Below are 7,823 nucleotides of genomic sequence, written 5' to 3' on the forward strand. Positions count from 1 at the left end.
TAAATCCTTTCGGAGCTCATAGTTCTCTGATGCTCTAAGGAACATAACCAAAAAGCAGAATGTAGACCGGAAATGCAGATAACCAGAAATATTTGTCTGAAAAATGAACTTCTCAGTAACCCTATCTTGGAGAACAAACATGCCTTTGACAATCAACACCACCAGGTCTCCTCATAGATACACCCTCAAGTGCAGAGTAGGCCTTTCTATGCTGTATTCATTCTAAGGTGAATGCAATTTATTTAAATGCACAGTTTTCACCGGATCACTGACAGAATATAGAATGCCAAAATATCGACCTGCCAAAATATCGAATGCCAAAATATCGAATTCCTATCTACAAACAGGCAAGTACAAAAATAGCGAATCCAAAATATCGTTGTAAATGATATAGTTTGTTAAAATATCGAATTTTTTAAATGTCTTAACAGTAATGTAAAATTAATGAAATAATAAATATAATTAACTAGAATATACTTACAAATACTTAAATAACCTTAAAATTAATAAATGATTAATGTGAGTTATAAAAAAATAAACATTTATTTTTATTTTTTAATACACACATATATATATTCCAAATATACAGATGTCGTGCGCTCTCAGGAACAAATGATCCAACACAGATGGCAGAACAAACGGGTGTTTATTCACAACGCGTTTCGACTTGAAAAGCCTTGCTCACGTGAATAACAGTGCTACAGTGAAAACAAACTAAATAAAGTTTTGAGAGCTGTGAAAACAAACAATGGACCAAACAATCATGGTGGCAGAAAACCAGCCCAATGCAGCAGCCATCTTGGAGTGGTTAAATAACCATCTCAAACATGAAAGTTATCATATATAAGTTGTCCAGGTCGGCCATAGGCAATCACATTGACCACAAAACCAAACTCAAACGTGAACGACTATAGCAATAGCAGTACACTCGACATCCATTCCATCAAACCCACTGGGGATTTTATTGCAATTTACATTGAACATGCAGCAACGCCCACTGTGGATTTATTCTTAGTAGAGACTACAAATACCAGAAGGCAATGAAGCCTACGCCCACTGTGGCTCGAGCACACGCCCACAAGGGCCGGACTCAATCAATAAATCACAGGTGTTCTCTACACAAGTTTGCTGTCTTTTCTTGCTGGGTGGCTTGTGAACAAGGATGCAAATCTGAAACGCGTAAAGCCTAAATCCTGCTATTTGATGATGAAATGGTATGCGGATGTCTCTGCTGTCTTCACCGCAAGAGGTATTTCCCCGGGAGGACGTCCTCACTCAGGGCAACCTTTTGTTTGGATATTAGCGGCTGTGCCTTAGCCGCGAGGACGAACCGCCGCGCAAATGCGGATCCTGGGCATCAGGAGACTAGATGCTCTGTAAAGGAACGGAGAAACTCAAACGTGAACGACTATAGCAATAGCAGTACACTCGACATCCATTCCATCAAACCCACTGGGGATTTTATTGCAATTTACATTGAACATGCAGCAACGCCCACTGTGGATTTATTCTTAGTAGAGACTACAAATACCAGAAGGCAATGAAGCCTACGCCCACTGTGGCTCGAGCACACGCCCACAAGGGCCGGACTCAATCAATAAATCACAGGTGTTCTCTACACAAGTTTGCTGTCTTTTCTTGCTGGGTGGCTTGTGAACAAGGATGCAAATCTGAAACGCGTAAAGCCTAAATCCTGCTATTTGATGATGAAATGGTATGCGGATGTCTCTGCTGTCTTCACCGCAAGAGGTATTTCCCCGGGAGGACGTCCTCACTCAGGGCAACCTTTTGTTTGGATATTAGTGGCTGTGCCTTAGCCGCGAGGACGAACCGCCGCGCAAATGCGGATCCTGGGCATCAGGAGACTAGATGCTCTGTAAAGGAACGGAGAAACTCAAACGTGAACGACTATAGCAATAGCAGTACACTCGACATCCATTCCATCAAACCCACTGGGGATTTTATTGCAATTTACATTGAACATGCAGCAACGCCCACTGTGGATTTATTCTTAGTAGAGACTACAAATACCAGAAGGCAATGAAGCCTACGCCCACTGTGGCTCGAGCACACGCCCACAAGGGCCGGACTCAATCAATAAATCACAGGTGTTCTCTACACAAGTTTGCTGTCTTTTCTTGCTGGGTGGCTTGTGAACAAGGATGCAAATCTGAAACGCGTAAAGCCTAAATCCTGCTATTTGATGATGAAATGGTATGCGGATGTCTCTGCTGTCTTCACCGCAAGAGGTATTTCCCCGGGAGGACGTCCTCACTCAGGGCAACCTTTTGTTTGGATATTAGCGGCTGTGCCTTAGCCGCGAGGACGAACCGCCGCGCAAATGCGGATCCTGGGCATCAGGAGACTAGATGCTCTGTAAAGGAACGGAGAAACTCAAACGTGAACGACTATAGCAATAGCAGTACTCTCGACATCCATTCCATCAAACCCACTGGGGATTTTATTGCAATTTACATTGAACATGCAGCAACGCCCACTGTGGATTTATTCTTAGTAGAGACTACAAATACCAGAAGGCAATGAAGCCTACGCCCACTGTGGCTCGAGCACACGCCCACAAGGGCCGGACTCAATCAATAAATCACAGGTGTTCTCTACACAAGTTTGCTGTCTTTTCTTGCTGGGTGGCTTGTGAACAAGGATGCAAATCTGAAACGCGTAAAGCCTAAATCCTGCTATTTGATGATGAAATGGTATGCGGATGTCTCTGCTGTCTTCACCGCAAGAGGTATTTCCCCGGGAGGACGTCCTCACTCAGGGCAACCTTTTGTTTGGATATTAGCGGCTGTGCCTTAGCCGCGAGGACGAACCGCCGCGCAAATGCGGATCCTGGGCATCAGGAGACTAGATGCTCTGTAAAGGAACGGAGAAACTCAAACGTGAACGACTATAGCAATAGCAGTACACTCGACATCCATTCCATCAAACCCACTGGGGATTTTATTGCAATTTACATTGAACATGCAGCAACGCCCACTGTGGATTTATTCTTAGTAGAGACTACAAATACCAGAAGGCAATGAAGCCTACGCCCACTGTGGCTCGAGCACACGCCCACAAGGGCCAGACTCAATCAATAAATCACAGGTGTTCTCTACACAAGTTTGCTGTCTTTTCTTGCTGGGTGGCTTGTGAACAAGGATGCAAATCTGAAACGCGTAAAGCCTAAATCCTGCTATTTGATGATGAAATGGTATGCGGATGTCTCTGCTGTCTTCACCGCAAGAGGTATTTCCCCGGGAGGACGTCCTCACTCAGGGCAACCTTTTGTTTGGATATTAGCGGCTGTGCCTTAGCCGCGAGGACGAACCGCCGCGCAAATGCGGATCCTGGGCATCAGGAGACTAGATGCTCTGTAAAGGAACGGAGAAACTCAAACGTGAACGACTATAGCAATAGCAGTACACTCGACATCCATTCCATCAAACCCACTGGGGATTTTATTGCAATTTACATTGAACATGCAGCAACGCCCACTGTGGATTTATTCTTAGTAGAGACTACAAATACCAGAAGGCAATGAAGCCTACGCCCACTGTGGCTCGAGCACACGCCCACAAGGGCCGGACTCAATCAATAAATCACAGGTGTTCTCTACACAAGTTTGCTGTCTTTTCTTGCTGGGTGGCTTGTGAACAAGGATGCAAATCTGAAACGCGTAAAGCCTAAATCCTGCTATTTGATGATGAAATGGTATGCGGATGTCTCTGCTGTCTTCACCGCAAGAGGTATTTCCCCGGGAGGACGTCCTCACTCAGGGCAACCTTTTGTTTGGATATATGTATATACATATATATATATATTAACTTAATATTAATAAAAAATATTCAATATTTTTAGCGCAGGATAGTGGGATGGTAAAATTTACTATTACCACTCCAGATAGTGCAACAGTAAGGAAAGCGTTGGATAGCGTAGGGGTAAAAATTACTATTCCCACTCCAGTGAGTGCAACAGTAGGGAAAGCGTTGGATAGCGTAGGGGTAAAAATTACTATTCCCACTCCAGAGAGTGCAACAGTAAGAAAAGCATTGGATAGCGTAGGGGTAAAAATTACTATTCCCACTCCAGAGAGTGCAACAGTAAGGAAAGCATTGGATAGCGTAGGGGTAAAAATTACTATTCCCACTCCAGTGAGTGCAACAGTAGGGAAAGTAATTATTTAATATTTAAACAAAAATAAATTAATTATCAATACCAATTAAAATTAATTACCAATTACTAAATATTTAATAATTAATTATAAATACCAATAAATATTATTTATTAAAAATTAATTACCTATTAATAATTAACAACCAATTAATTTTCAATACCATAAATGTAACAAGTAATAAAACAATTACCAATTAATAATTAATTAACAATAAATTAATTACCAATACACAACAATAATTTCAATAATTACTTAATTACAATTAAATTACTTCCCACCCTATTCCCCTATAAACCCACAACCCACTCCGAATAATAAATTAATACAATTAACATAATTATCAATTTATCAATTAATAAAAATTAAATACCAATTAATAAAAATTAATTACCAATTAATAATTAATTAATAATAAATTATCAATACAAATACATTAAAATAAATATTTACTTAATTACAATTAAAATACTTCCTACCCTATTCCCCTATAAACCCACAACCCGCTACAGAACTAAAACGTTAAATTAAATTCAAAATAATTAATAATTCGTAAAAATTAATATTTAATTTACTATAATTAAATTACTTCCCACCCTATTCCCCTATAAACCCACAACCCGCTACGGAATTAAATTACGCAAAAATTAAATAACCTAAAGTTCATTACTTAAAAAAAATTAAACATATTCATTATAAAAATAATATACACTTTTAACACATATACTAACATATAAAATACTTTAAAAAATTCAATATTATTAAAAATTCGATATATTTTAATGCCTATATTTTGTACTTCGATATTTTGACAGTCGATATTACTAACCTGCATGTAGATATTTTTAACCACTATATTATGTCCATTCCATATTATGTCCATTCTATATTTTGACTTCGATATTCTGTCCATTCTATATATATTTTTTTATATTTTGTCTAGTTACCGTTTTCACCAGAACATGCCTGGTGCCAGGTTTTAGGGAGCCCAAATATTTTTTATGTGATGGTTGAATTCCCCAACCCCAGATCTCCCAACCTCCACAAGAGCTATATTCAATAGCAGATCCTATGAGAAACAAGTAAGATGTTAAAAGCATTATTGTTTGAACTTAGAAAATGGTTGAAAATATGGGGCCGGATTAACAAATGTAATAATAAATTTGCGGCTGCAAAAGTACTCCTGCACACGGTGCAGAATTATGACTTCTACATGTAATCAACACTCATTACCGTTTTTTGGCACTCATACTTGTTTATATCAAGACAGTACTGCCGCTTTCTGAACATTAAATTTCATATGTTTCTATTCTCTTACTCCAATTTTTCATTATCCCTAGAATCACAGGTTTTATTCCCTCTCATTAATTACATTGCTGGAAGAAGCATTATGGTGTGACTTAGGAACATCACTTTTCCGACCAACAGGATTGAAATCGAATAACATCATCCCCTTTCTTACTAAAGAATCATCGCACAAAGAAGTAAATACCCCACCCTTTCATCTTTTTCCCTATATTAATACCTTAACTATAACTTTTTTCTTTTATTTAATCACTCGTTTGTTTTGCTAGAAACGAAAGGAACCATATAAAGAACAGGAATAATCCATAATTCTGGTCGATATTGCCCCCATAGACATACGTAATTGATCCTCCTTTGTTTAACACATAAGTAAGAAACCTATTCATTATTATAACTTATTCTTCATCCCTTTTCCCCCCTTTTACCACGGGTGTTTTATATATTCACAATCATGAAAAACGTTCATAATTATATATTTCTTGGGAATCAATCTATCATACTCACCATTATTCTTTTTTCTTCCCCCCCTACTTTCTTTTGTTACCCCCTTTCCCCTCATTTTTTCTGCTTTTTCCGCTCATATTTCTTCTTTTTTCTTTCTTACTATGTTTTTCCTCACTTACTCTTTACTTTTTCTTTTCCTCTTTTTTCTCTTTTCTCTTCTTCTTTTTTTCATTTGCAACATCATGCTAACGCAATTATCAGTTGTATGTAATTGATCGATGAAAAGAACCTTTTTTCAGACAAACTCAGCATTGTAATATTAAAGCTGTAGCACAGACATGTATGTTTAATAATTTTTGTTCTCATTAATTATTTAGATCTGTTGTGGCTACTCCTGACGAAGGCACTCTGTGCCGAAACGCGCGTCGTGAAGATATTTTATGTTCTGCCACTACTTATAATTGATATTATTGAATTGTACCATTGTAATTTTCAATTTTATTGTATATTGTCAATTCACACTATGTGATTTTTTATCTTCTTTTTTAATTAAAATTGTAAACTACACTATTTGTTTGTTTTACTACTTCTGTGCTTATCAATTTGTACCATTATTGTGTATGTTTGCCTGGGAACTATAATTTCCATTGTGTCTATACCCTGTCCCAGGAATCAGACTATTCCACAGGGGGTCCTTGATACTCACATGGAATTATGACTTCTCTCCATTCACAAAATTCAGAGGTATCACATTTGAAAAGCTGCGGTCAGTTATGTGATTTTTGTTTTTGTTGCCATTTCCCCAATGCGGAATTGTGCACAGTGTGCAATCCCTCATTGTGCAAAGGCAACCTCCCTGTGCAATTGCACGTATTTTTCTTTTTTTCCCTCAAAATGGCAGACATCTCATAATTTACAGAACACCTATCTCTTCCCCCACCCTTTCCCCCCCATGAAGTTTGGTGATTCCACACCCCATTCCCACCGTACAAATGAAGGCACACTAGCATTTTGCAAATCTCCAACTATGTCCACTTCCCATCTGTGAGCATGAACCTGCTTGATGAAGACTGTTCAGTTGAGACACAGTTACTTGTACAAGTTGTTGGCAGCCAAACCATTGTTGGATCGATTCCACAGTACAAATCTTAAGAAAGCTGTAAATGTATATATCAAACTCAAGGAGCCAGAATCCAACTTGTTATGCTATTGAAGGCTAACACAAAACAAATGTAAGATACGCATGAAAATAAAAAGAATTTGAAACAGGCCCATCAGAAGGGGAGGGCAGAGGGGTCATTATTTTCATATTTCATTATTGCACTTTTTAAGGGTAACGTGCTCATTTATTTATAGATTTTGAAGCAAGTCTGTTTTTGTAATTTAATTTGTAAAACGGTCTTTGGGGGCCCTGATAGAGAATGTTGACCCACGACCTCACAAAACTATCTGACATGTCTGATTTGAAGTACAAAATGCATAAAAGTGTAAAGAAAAGAATGAAACTTTTTTTCTTTTTTTGCAGAAGTTGGGACACAGGGACCTTTAAGGAAGTCAAACCCCCTCAGAGAAACTACTACATCATAGATCCTGAGTTTGTATCAGAGTCTGTGCATATTCTCTGTTAGACAGTTTAATTAAAGGCAGTTGTGAGCATCACCCATGTGTGAGGTCTTTTTTTCAGTGGCGGCTGCCTCAGAGCCAGAGTGGTGAGTCGGGAGGGATGAAGAAAAAAAAACGTACCTGTCAACACCGCCGCTGCCTCACCTCCATCTTCAGTCTCATATTGGCTGCACCGGAAGCACCAGGTTCCCAGACTCTCCCAGCCAATCACGATGCTGCATGGGTAGTGTCGTGATCGGTCTAAGCGACCTGTTGAGCAGCTCCTGCAGTGCCTGTG

At 38.8% G+C, this 7,823-nt stretch overlaps 1 protein-coding gene across 5 annotated transcripts in view; it reads left to right on the plus strand.

Annotated features, from left to right (window-relative positions):
• The window catches only part of LOC146863859 (uncharacterized), a 617,506-nt gene extending 609,924 nt beyond the window's left edge, over positions 1-7,582 (plus strand). For all 5 annotated transcript variants that reach the window (XM_085628521.1, XM_085628550.1, XM_085628559.1 and 2 more), the window contains one exon: positions 7,449-7,582. The gene's annotated coding sequence lies outside the window, so the exon portion shown is untranslated. The remainder of the gene's footprint in view (positions 1-7,448) is intronic.
• Positions 7,583-7,823: the final 241 nt, after the last annotated feature.

This window comes from Triturus cristatus, chromosome 2_1 (genome assembly GCF_964204655.1).
Source record: "Triturus cristatus chromosome 2_1, aTriCri1.1, whole genome shotgun sequence".
Taxonomy (NCBI): domain Eukaryota; kingdom Metazoa; phylum Chordata; class Amphibia; order Caudata; family Salamandridae; genus Triturus; species Triturus cristatus.